The sequence below is a fragment of the Lepisosteus oculatus genome, chromosome 21 (genome assembly GCF_040954835.1).
Source record: "Lepisosteus oculatus isolate fLepOcu1 chromosome 21, fLepOcu1.hap2, whole genome shotgun sequence".
Taxonomy (NCBI): domain Eukaryota; kingdom Metazoa; phylum Chordata; class Actinopteri; order Semionotiformes; family Lepisosteidae; genus Lepisosteus; species Lepisosteus oculatus.
The window spans coordinates 3,089,549-3,102,425 of NC_090716.1; the positions used below are offsets into that span (position 1 = coordinate 3,089,549).

Genomic DNA, 12,877 nt, shown 5'->3' on the forward strand with positions numbered 1-12,877 from the left:
TACGGCGCCCCTGGAGGAGTTGGGGTTAAGGGCCTTGCTCAGGGTCCCAACAGAGTAGGATTCCTCTGCCGGCTGCGGGATTTGAACCGGCAACCTTCCAGCCACAGGCGCCACCACTCCGCCCTGGCTGCCTTGATTTCTTTTTAAAATAACGCTGATGGTGTCTGGAATTAAACCAGCTGTGGACAGCAGAAACACTTTTTCCCAGGATTTCCAAAATTGGCTGTGATTACTATCCGATGTGTCAGAGCCGCCAATCGAGGCCTAGAACTAGGAGCAGGCACCCCTAATCGGAAAAGCTCACAGCTCTCTTTCCTCCTGATGGGGCGAATCCCTTATCAAGCCAGGTCCCGAGAAAAACAGACGAACCGGGGGAGAAGGACAAGCGTGCGAGATCTGATACCTTCCGTTAACGCCGGAAGGAGAGCCGCATTCCTGCAGGAATAAGAATGGACCCTGGCGTGCAAAAACAACAGGGATACAAGAAGGAAAAAGAAGACAGAAAGAAAACCAAAAACCTTTCCAACACGGGGAAATCTCTTTGAGATGCAACCTGTGCGATTCGGATTCTCTTCAGGGGCCGCCATCATCTGCACTTCTCCCCCGGGGAAAGGCCGGCCCGAGGCCTGGCCTTCAGCTGACTTCAGCAGAGCCCTTAATCAGACAGGGGCCAGGGGGACAGGAGGCTCTCACTTCACTGCCCAGCAATACAAAAGCCAGGCAGACTCAGGCGGCAGTCTGTACCCACCCCCTCTTTTACAGCCTGGCTGTAAAGTAATTAGCAGCTCTTAAACTCTAATGGGCCTGCCCCACCTCTGAGGGGCAGGGCCAGAGGCAGGAATGCAGGGCTGTATCTGTTTCAGCGAAGGGGGAGACCCAAGTCCATTAAGCCCCCTGCTCAGGCACAAACAAGAACCGCCAGGAAATTAGCCGCCTCTACAGACACAACAAGTGTCAGCAAGAAAGCAATTAAACAGGTCGAAGCTATTTTTTTTTTGGGGGGGGGGGGGGGTGGTTTGAGAAGAGGAGGTAGGCTTTGTTTACGTTTAATTAGCCCTCAACAGCCACAGCCGATTAATGCAAAAGGTCTCGGTATAATTTTCCTGCTTTGCTTTGTTGATTTTCGTAAGGCACAGAGGTCAATAATCCCTCCCTCGACCTCCCCTCCTTTATGCAAACTACAAAAGAGGACTTCTTGCAAGGCAACAGTGATTGAATCCTTGCCCGGGAATAAACTTTGTTGCCGTCACTTGCCTTCTAATCAAAGTCCCACACCTGTCATTTTACTGAGCTTTTTTATCTCAGACACGCCGCCCCCCGCAGTGATGTGTTCCTCCTAGCAAAAAGGTGGTCGCAGAACTAAAAACATGGCTCTATAGTCCTGGCAGCTTTGAGTAAAAATGGGGTTTCAGCCATTGTGGAAGAACTGTACACTGGAACAACAGTAAAATCAAGTCCAGTGCAATCATGGATCATTGCATGTTCAGGAGTTTAATTTCATGGGCAGGGTACAAATCTCTTAGCTTTGCAGTTTTCAGACAACCAGGTGAGACCTGCAGGCTGGGCTGTTGGAAAAACAGGTGATCTGCATTGATTGGCATTCCAGAAGGAGACATGGCTTCACTCCTGAGGAGCGGCCAATCTGTCAAGTGTTGGAGTCCATCTTCCACATCAATTTCCCTTCGGCATCAATAAAGTCTCATCTATCTTCTTTCGGAGGTGCAGTTCACAGCACCACAGCACCAAGCAGTTGGCTCAAACTCATCTATGAGCCCCAGAATGATCAACAGCACTTTCACTGAGGTAACAGAATAATATCCCAGCTTGTTCCCCCTCCACTGCTTGTGCTGACTTGTATCTTAAGTTGTGCTTTATTTAATTCTGTTGTTGGTGCTGCTGCCGTTCTGTGTTTATAAGATAAGATAAGATCACTCTATTAGCCATATACAATTTCTTGCTTAAGGAATTCGTCTTTTCGCAGACCCCAACCTGCTCTCCATGAGACACACAGACAGGGAGAGAAGCTGGGGGTCAGAGCGCAGGGTCAGTCATTTATACAGCACCCCTGGAGCAGTTGGGGTGAAGGGCCTTGCTCAGGGGCCCAGCAGAGTAGGATTCCTCTGCCGGCCGCGGGATTTGAACCGGCAACCTTCCAGCCACAGGCGCGGATCCTGAGCCACAGGGCCACCACTCCTAATGTCCTTGTATTGGACCATACATGCAAATAAGCATTTCATTGCACTTGTGCATATGACAAATCAACTGAACTGAACTAATTTCCCCAACAAGAATAACCTGAAGATGTTTGTGCCAGCCTGCATTCCTGTAAATAATTACAGCACACCAGCTCAGACTGGCACGCCAGGTTAAAACATTCAGCAATCGACACCTCAAGGAATTCTTGGGTCACTGGACATTGTGGAAGGTGACTGCAAAACAATCTGATGATCAGGACCAGTGACTCAGGACGGCAGAGGGTTTAGTTACAACCAATCCTTAACTCTTGAGGGGGAGAATCGAGCTATACCAAACCTTCACAATCAACTGCCTCTTAGTAAAATCAATCTAAACTAAAAGGCTCTGACCAGTTTTTCTCACCTGTGGTGCTAAAACCCTAGTGGTTTTCTGACCATAGACGACTGAACTTTGCAGGATTTTCCCAATGCTCAGAATAGTTCACATTCAATTATTAGTGTATATTGGATGGCAATAAAAAGTAACAAAAAAAAGGAGATTGATGCGTTTACAATCCACAGATACAGGTAATATGACTGCAGTTCAGCAAGGAAGCTCTACAGACAGGAAAACGACAGAGGATGTCATTCAGTTTAGACTGCGCTGCTGGGCTTGGTCAGTGACTGTGTCAAGCGAACAATGGTGGACTTGTCCTCATCCGCAGCACCTGTGGATAAATATTTGCACCACGGATATTAGCTCATAATGAGCTCATCGATTGCGGACAATAGTAATTGCTCAATAACCGATCGATAGGCCTGTACCGAGCTCTTCTGCCCGATACAGACGTTATTACTGGTTCCTTTTGAACTAGACAGGATTGGGAAAGAATTAGTACGCAAAAGACCTGGAAAAGGAGTCAGAGGTTTAGCACATGGATCCCCTCAGGGGAATCTGTAAGGAACACTTTAAAAACACGTTTTAAAAAATCCCATAATGGAAGTCCGCACAGAACAATTTTTTTTAAAGCGTCTGGTGTCTTGAACAAGCAGAGCTGTGTACACTAAGCGCAGCCAGTTACTGACGTGTTAATGTGTACCGAGCCTCACGGTGGGGGCTGGCCAGGGCTGCAGATCTCTGGGCTCAGTTTGGTCTCCTTTTCACCAGTTTGAATTGCAAATGATAGCTGCAACTTAGCTGAACGGGTTTGTCTTGCAAGACAAATTCCCCACCGTGCCCTCGGCTCGTCTGACTGGCGAGGAGAAGAAAAAAAAAGAACATTCCTTTATAGTATAACATGTGCCATTTGAGTGGATGGCACAGTATGTATTTTTAAAGAAAATAATTCCGCATGCAGCTGCAATAACGCTGTGGTACAGCCCAGGGCAGCCGAGCGAAGGGACGGCCACTCATGGACGCCCAGTCTGGGGGTGTCACGTCAGGTGGGGACCCCAAGGTGACCTCCCCGGTCCGAGGCGTAGACGACACGGGCGCGGAGGAGGTGGCGGGCCGTGAGAAAGTCTTCCTCTCCTGCCCCGTGGCTGTCCGCAGAGGGGGGGAGGGGTCACTCCAGAAAGGAAACCTCACACCGCACAAGGCCGCGCCATTCAGCTCGCGTGTGAATAGGGAACTTCGGCGCGGAGCTAGCGAGACAGAAACAAAGGCAAAGAAAGGGCAGGCTGGCCCAGTTCCTGCACAGTCCCGCCGTGCGCGTACCCACCAGCTCCCCCAGTCCGTCACCGCGGAGCAGAAGACAGAGCGAAAGAAAGCGTGCTAGGGTACGAAAACCGAAGAGCACGGACTGCGTGGGACGCTCATTTATTACTGTACTCGTTCTGAGTTCCCACCTATTTTAGTACAAGTTTCAAAACCCCATAAATAGAATTCCGGAACAATAGAAAAGGCCTACATAAATTGAAAGTCCTGCTCTTAATGTTTTCATTTTTAAACAAGGGTATTTAATTGATGTTTCGGGACCCGTATCCGTATGGAAAAACCCATCTCTAACAGAAACCGCCCGGTGCTTAGTGAATTTGGTTGGAGACTCATGTACCCTGGGAGGCGCGGAGAGGTCAGGTAACGTCCTGGAGACAGAAGAAAGGAGAATTCACACACGCCAAGGTCTGAGACTGGAGCCTTTTAGTTCACAGCCTTACAACACCTACAACAACATGCTCCTCTGCTCCCCAGAGAACAGGTTCTAATTTGCAATGAAGACCTGGAGACCCCGTTTATACAAAAAGGCTTTTTTTTCTGGTTCTGAAGAAGCAGGCTTGGGGAGAGCAGCCCCTCACCCAGGATATGAACTCAAGTCTCTCCGGTCCCGAGGCCAGAGCTCGAACCACTACCCCCTCGCAGGGACCTGAGCAGAAGGCCTTAAACGGACAGGTCAAAGGAAGAAACTCGCTTTCGTCCTTAACAGCAGAAACATGGAACAGGAAGATCAAGAGTTCACAGGTGGGGAGGAGACACCTTTCCCGTTCCCCTTGAGCAATCAAGACTGCTCCAGTAAAGGAACCTAATGGAGAATGTTAAGATGCTAAGTCGCTTTGGTTTAAAACAAAAATTCAAACCAAATACATTAATAATCTCTTCATTCCAATGTTCAAAATCATCATAGGTATAGTATCCACAAAGTCAACCCAACGGACTTCTGCAGGATCAACAGCAGAGGACACAAAGGCAAACTAAGGGGAGGTATGTTAAAGACTGAGAACGGGTAGTGCATCTTTACACAAAGGGTTGTGGGAGGATGGAACAAGCCTCACCCAGGTGCACTGTTGAACTTGACACCCTGGCTTCCTTCAAAGAAACAGCTGAAAGCCTTCAGATTGATTATTTCCAAGGGTCCAAGCCGAAGTAGATGGGACAATTTGCCTGTTCTCTTTGACGATCTCCCTTACGATCTTATCTATCTATGAATTGGCTTCATTACTCTCTGCTCTCCTCCCCACTAATAGCTGATGTGTGGTGAGCGTTCTGGCGCACTATGGCTGCCGTCGCATCATCCAGGTGGATGCTGCACATTGGTGGTGGTGGAGGGGAGACCCCATTACCTGTAAAGTGCTTTGAGTGGAGTGTCCAGAAAAGCGCTATATAAGTGTAAGCAATTATTATTATTATTATTATTATTATTATTATTTAACTGCACGGGGCTAACCCGCTTACCAACTAATCAACAGGACTGTTCCTGATGTACAGGTGCGAGCAGACCTGTGAACAGCTTCTGCAACACTAGTATTGGCCAGACCCACTGCTTTTCAAAAGTAAATTTAAAACTATAGTTTGCAAACCACTCTGGCCTGCCTGCCCTTGCTCGTCAGTGGCAATGCAGTCAGCGAAATCCGTTCTTATGTAATATGGGTATTTCATACACCAGAAATACGAGTGTTTACAAAGGAAATGGCATAATACGGGCCGATAAAGAAAAAAAAAAGGATAATAATGGAAAGTACAATTATCTAATCTGTCTGGGTAACTGTACACCTCATTGAGCAGAATTATGAAAAGGAATAAAGCAGGCCCTACAGGACATTAATGGAAAGAAAGCAATTTTTAAATTCCTGAATACCAGTCAGGCAGTATTACGTATCAGTTCCTCTAGATCAGAAATGATTTCAAACAAAACAGCCGCATAGGGGCCAGGAACTCCACTCAGACTCAACACTGTACACGCTGATCAGCAACAGATCAAAGTGGTCACACACACACACGCACACAATTAATCCTGCTTCACTCGAGCGCAAACCGCAATTACAACAACTGCCTCCGACTCCAGGACGAGACGTCCGCCTTCCCCAAGAAGAACACTGCCCCCAAAAACAGTGTCAAGACGCTACTTTTTTTTAAAAAAAAAAAGAGCTTAAGAAACCAGCGACAAAGAGACCAGCATGTCACACTGCTGTACTGCATGGGTCCTTCAGACTCAAGGACGTGACGACAAAACAAAATAATAATCCTCAGTGAGTTGACATTACAGCAATATGTACAAACATTCAAATAACAGTTCTCTGAAAGATATACAGACCATGGATTGAGGTTTTCACAATTCGAAAGGGCAAAAGTGTGGTTAAAGAAAGACCAGAAAGTGATGACTAAATGTGGAGACAGGTATCAGTGCAGGATTGAATTTTTGAACCATTTTTCTCAAGATACTTTTTTTTTGTTGCACAGCGAATAACCTGTGCAGGGAACAGATTCCCAAGGCCAGGGTGTTAATCAAGCTTAAGATCCTTGGATCCGTACAGACTGAGGCTTGACGTCTTGTCAGTAATCGGGCACGAGTGGTCTGTCCTCATCATGTTTCCTACTTGCTCTTCTGAAATCTTGAAGGAGTTCAATAGCTATGAGAAGGGTGCTACACTGGGGACAGGTCTGGCCAAGGACAGCAACATCCCAGACAATCATTCAGCAACTACTCCTCTACGCTGGTAAGCCACTTAGCACAGACAAATGCATATCACAGTGCTTTGTGTTTTGGCTTCATTATACTATTTACACAAAAGCCTATAACTCAGTAAATCCTGAAATGATTTTTTTTTCCTGGATGCATGGACATTCCCCTGTGGGGAAGAGGAATAAAAACCATTTTTTACCTGAGAACTGAGCTGCAGCGCCCTGTGCATTGCGGTTTTAATGCAAGAGAAAGCCATTATTTATTTTTTCAGCCCAGCTGAGGAAAGGACAGGCATGCAGTCTAAAACTGCACCCATAGAAACCGGAGAGTTTACAAAAGATACATTGCACAAGGCACTCAGACACTCTTAAAGACAAATAAAAGTAATCAACGTGAGAAACAGAATTCACTTTAGTCATAATGTACACCTTTAATTGCGAACCTGTAGTTTACTTAGAAGGAGTAGATGATTGACTGACTTGGCTGCCAGTAAGGTTATCGAACACTGGTGTGTTGGCATGTCCCTGAATCAACTCCAGTGTGTTCTGCTCTTCCCAAGAGCTAAAGATGCATTTACAGAACCATCAAACATTAACATACCACAGAAAAGTTGACTAAACACATACAGACTGTACAATAGCTTCAAGACTCAAGCCAGAATTAAAAAAAAAATGACCAGACTCCAGCAGAAATCTTCAGCATTTCTGTGCCCTAACAGCGTCGGAACCTGAACAAACTCGGTGTTGCATTAAAACGTCCCCTCCTTTGTATTCTCTTAAACCGGCAGCACAAAACAACAAAAGACAGAACATGAACAGTCATGAACACTGCCTGTATAAATAAAAACTGATTAATCTCCTTTTCAACAGACTATTATAACAATGGCAACAAATATAGGCCATAACTTTAAACAAGAACGGAACAAAAATATAATTTCCACTCACAAGTAGCTGTTTTTTTACTGCTTTTGCAGTTCTCTGATTTATATTTTAAACACAATCTCTACAAGGTATGGAATAAGAACATAAGCACACAACCCAGGGGGCACTTTTAAATCCTGACACGGACAGAAAGAATGGATCTTTCTATTTTTTTTACCCTTTTATTAAGGTGATCTTTTAAAACCTTTTCCATTCCCAAAGTCACCTTTCTGTGACACGGTGCACCACTGACACAGAAAAAAGGAGACGCACTTCTTGCAGGTCAGTTTACAGCCTATACTTCATGTTTATCCCAGCTGCAGGTGCACTGCAGGGGAAAAGATGGGGGGGATGGCAGCCCCCATCGTGTTGTGTCCATGCTCATCCAACGCTGGGGGGGGGTTAAGTTCACTGCTTGTTCATGAGAGCTCCGAACAGTGTGACACATTCACCTCCGTCCCTCCAAAATACCTCTGGGCCTGTCTGTGTACAGCTGGCCCTCAAATCACCCCGACAACCAAGGGACGAGAACAACACCCCTCTCCGCTGTCCAAGCTGGTGGAGAGGAGATGGACGAAGGCGGACGCGGACGCAGAGAAAGGTTCCATATGGTTTCTGGGCGACAAGGCCTCTGAATGTCAGGCTGCAGCCATCACACCCTGCAGGGGGACGACAGGTCAGGGTCCCGGGTATCTACTGAGGCGTACAGAAGAAACACACAGGACCACGGGGGTGGGGTGTGTGTTTGTGTGGGGCAGCTGGGGGGGAGGGGATACCAGAGGACACTTCAGGGAAAATCAACCAAAGAACTCAGTTAAAAAAAGTTGACAGCCAGTGTAGGAATTCCTCTTTAGCGCCCAGATGTAGCACGCAGAATTACAGTTGCTGCTAAATTAACGCACAATCGCCGAACACTGGAACCTTCCTAACACAAAAAAGGCCTATGTTTTTGTGCTGAAATCTTGGGATTTTCAGACCTGTGCTCCACCTTTTCATTTCCGGTACCATAAACGAATGTACAGACGGATAGCTAGCTGGATTCAGAACGCTGCTGTGAAGGCATTGCAGACTTCAGCAAAGGGGCCCGTTCTCTTTCAAAACATCTTTCCTCCCCCCTGCATGTTTTCAGAGAGCAGCCAGAACAGGGCACACGCATGCCAAGCTCCTAAAAATAACAATCACTTCAGGGCATTTACCTGTTTTCCAAAACTGTTGTCAGGGCTTTGTGATAGCATGCTGGTAATCAAAAAGGCTTTTGTGCCTGTAAGTAACGCAAAGCGACAGCACTACGAAACAGCAATTATTCAGAATGACATGTTACTCTTTTTTCAAGTACATGATTGCTATCTGGGGGACTCCCAGCCCTCTCTTAATGAGCCAAAGTGCTAGCCTGTCTGCATGCATGCTCTGGGGTTCCACATCGGGTCCCAAGTCGTGCGCCTGTTTTTTTAAAAAGAGGCCAATTTCTCCGACCAGTTATTATAGCTCAGTAGAAACAAATTCATTGACGACCGGGAAAAACTTGACTAATTTCAAATTAAGCACAAAACCATGAACTTTGTGAAAGTCCCGCCATATTGTCGCAAATCTCCCGCGGTTTCTCACCACGGGCGAGGGCGAGAGTTCACGAGAATTGTGATGTGAAGCAGCCCTTCCTGCTCACTAGTCACTGTGACGACTGATGTACTGTGATGGACAAGTGAATAAGCACAGGTTGTGCAGAACTGTCCCGACATGTTCTGGGTTAACAAATAAGTTCCATTTATCAGCAAAACCACCACAATGTCGAGAGAAAGATTAGAGCAGATGTATTCACAAGCCTGCATGTTTACAGCGTAATAGGGCAGCTTCACCTCATTGGAAGTCTTATTGCCTCATTCTGAATAGCAGATTATGATGCTACACTTACCTGGCAATTTCATCTATTTTGTGATGTAAATTGGAGGTTTTACAAGTTACTGGGCATATTTTACTTTCATCGTGGTTTGAAGTGCACTCATGAATGCTGATTCTTTTTAACCCCGAAATATACAAATAGTGCTGCAGTTCCCCTTTAATTTTGGCTTCAGCCTCGTGACGTCATGCAAGCTTCCAGTTCTTCTGGAATCCCTGAACGGCTCTGATCGGGTTCAACCTCAAATGTTCTGCCCCAAGCTGGGAGTCAGACTGCCAAACGCTGGCCCCTCCGCAATCAAAACGCCACAGCGGGCGAGCAAATTAAAGCAGGGGCCCAACAAGCTGAAAACCCAGGGGGGCACTTTCAAATCTGGACGTGGACAGAAGGCAGGGGACGGTGATGAAGGAAATGAAGAACACAGCAGCAATAAAGGAATACATTACAAATTGGAGTGGTTTCCCAAGTGTGGCTTGACACGCCCAGTAAAAACTCTGCAGGACTTCAAAACTTCCCATAAACCCAACGGCACTTTGTCAGCACAGATCTTGACCCTTCCTTGGCAAGAGGAAGGTTGCTCTGGCTTACTTGCCGATGAGAGCAGAGCGCCATGGGACTGCCCACAGTGCATTTCAGCATCCAGTGCCACAGGAGGTCAAAGTGCATTTCAGCTTGCAGCGCCACAAGAGGTAAAAAGAGCACCATTCCTTCTGCACAACAGGTTTGCCTCCTCCATCTAGAGCGTTTCCATTGCACAACACATCGGTGAAAAGCTCACGAGGAAACTTCTTTCCCTCTTGCAGGACTTGGCGTTTGGTGGGGGGGGGGGGCAGGGAAGAGGGTGGCAGCCAACATTGTAAAAACAACCGCTGCCCTATTCCTTCCTTGAAGAAAAAATGAGCTTTTTACGCCAACACACCTCCTATTGAGAAGAGCCCACTGGCCAAAGTTGCATTTCAAGAGATGGACAGAGTGTCTGAGCCTCTCTGCCCGTCAGCCTGCCTATGTTATCAGAGATTTCTGAGGGGAAAAACCAGCAACAACAGCAAGGAACTCAGCTAGTTAAACACTGTTTATCTACCTCACTAGGCAAACACAAAGCAAACCACATACTGCACACTGCCAGGTACAAATCTGAAACTGTTCCACAGCTCAGCTCCGTACAGTAGCAACGCTGGAAGCCATCACAACACCACTTGATGCCCTTCACAGCGCAGTTTACAGTATGGTTCTGTTCTTCTTCCGCTGAATGGCAGCTTCATCTGTGTGTAGAGAAAAAACAAATCGCAGCACGACAGATGAAGGTAATTTTCGAGACAAAACCTCTTCCAAATTGACAAGAACCGTAGAGAATGAGCACGCCGGGCAAAGCAGAAAACGATATCAGTTTCTAGCCCAGTCGCATGCACGCAATTCACCATGGAGTTCAGTGAGTGATCTATCAGCCATGTAAATTGAAACATGCTGTGTGCACTGGCCCATTCAGAAATGACTGCATGCAAGTTACATCTGAAGTCCAGCCAGTGAAGGTGTGTCAGACAAAAGAGATCATTTGGGGATTCTTTCAACATCAAAAAAAAAAAATGTTCACCCAGATTCTCCCCCCCCCCCCCTTCAAGAACTAGAAAAAATATTTATATATACATAAAAGGATATTATGTAAAAATTGCACAATGCACTTAGCAGGACCTCATTTAGAATACTGTGTACAGCCTTGGTCAGTGTGTTACAAGAGATACTGCTGCTCCGGAATCAACACTGAGAAGAGAAACCGGATACGCTCCTAGGCTCAGAGGAATGTCCTATATTGACAGGCGAAAAGAATTGACTCTTTTAGTCTTGAATAGTGAAGACTACAAGGGGACTCAATTCAAGTATTCAGAGTCCTCAAAGGCATTGAGCCACGGGATGGCAACAGAAACCAGGGGGAAATTGCACTTCGAACCGAGAACAGGAGACTCGTCTTTACACCAAGAGTGGCAGGAGGCGGGAACAACCTATCCATCCATATGGATGATGAGTGGATATTCTTGCTTCATTCAAGAACCAGTGGGATACGATCCTTGGATAAATGAGCTACTAGCAACCAAACCACGTAGAGGGGACAAAACGCCTCCTTTCCTTTGTTACCTTTTATAGAGTTGGCATAACAAGAGTCCTTTCAGTATCAGGTCCACAAATCGAAATGTTATTGTAGAGTACACTCCCATAAGCATGCATCCCCAAGAAGCTCGTTGAGTGGAAACTTTTATACTTTACTACCATGCACTGAACGTCCCCACCCCCCCCGTTATGCTGTGCATGACAATAAAAATAAAAATAAATAAATAAAACCAGACCCACAATCTAAGAGAATGAAAATCAAGAATGCGTAACGATCTTCGGCAAACTCCGTGCCTTAAATCAACCACTCAACTCACTTCACGTCTGAATGAATGCGCCGTTACATGACATGAAATGTATACTTCGCTGTGCGTGTGCAGTTATTGGCCTGTGTTTAAACACAAACCGCGCAGTACACTTCTCAGTTGTGCAGTAGTGACGTGGGTAGTTCATGATTTTACGTGAACCGGTGGCAATGGTTTCTACTGCCAAGAGTGTGTACATTTTAATTACCGTTTGGGAATTCGGCCAGGTAAAAACTGTTTCCCCTTCCACGAATGTCACAATTGGCTAGTGCGGCAGCGGTGATTAAACTGGATTTGCTGAACTCCACGAGCTTCCCAAGTGTATCTCCTGTCGAAACTCCCAAGCCCAGCGATTCAAAGTATATAATTAACTTGCAACATTGTGCAATCGGCGGTGCGGATTGGAGAAGGGAATGCATGTTAATTACCAGATCCTCGGGTCTGTGAGTCACCTACCTAGGTTTATGGAAAGGGGGGAAGGTGAACGAAATTGCTCACGCTTAGTCAGGTTCTCTTTTGGCGCAGTACAGATGATAAAAAAAGAGCCCGAAGTATCGCGCATCAGAACAGCAACTTGATTTTCCACAGCGTGCGTTTTCAAGTATGCCCCCGTTAGCGTGGCATGTTTCTGAAGGGATTTCGACAGGTGTTCACCGACTGGTATTCATTTGTTTCTGCCCCCCAAAACATAGAAAACGCACGTTTTTCATATATATGCAACATCAGGCGTGACACTGAGAAATAAGTGGTGCGGACTTGTTTTAAGAGCGGCGATTCAACGAGTTCTTCACCTGAATTCGCACGCCGGCGGGGGGGAGTCTAGCGCGATTATTATAATCAAATATTCGCGGGATCAATTCCGTTCAAACATGACGGCAATAAAGCAGGCGTTCACTTCAAAGCCCAAAACACTGCTAGTGCCTACTTTAGGTTTTAAAAAAATGGAACTTGTCATTTGAAGTGCATTACATTTCACGCACGCCAAACCAAAATGCCGCTAAGCACACTTTGCATCGCTAATTGCAAGAGCAAAACGTCCACCTCGACGGCAGCCCAATTTACCGACCGCAGTGAATTTCCTTAA

At 46.3% G+C, this 12,877-nt stretch overlaps 1 protein-coding gene across 1 annotated transcript in view; it reads right to left on the reverse strand.

Moving 5' to 3' along the window:
• The window catches only part of lgr4 (leucine-rich repeat containing G protein-coupled receptor 4), a 70,814-nt gene that overhangs the window by 56,347 nt on the left and 1,590 nt on the right, over positions 1–12,877 (reverse strand). The gene's annotated exons all lie outside the window — the stretch shown is intronic.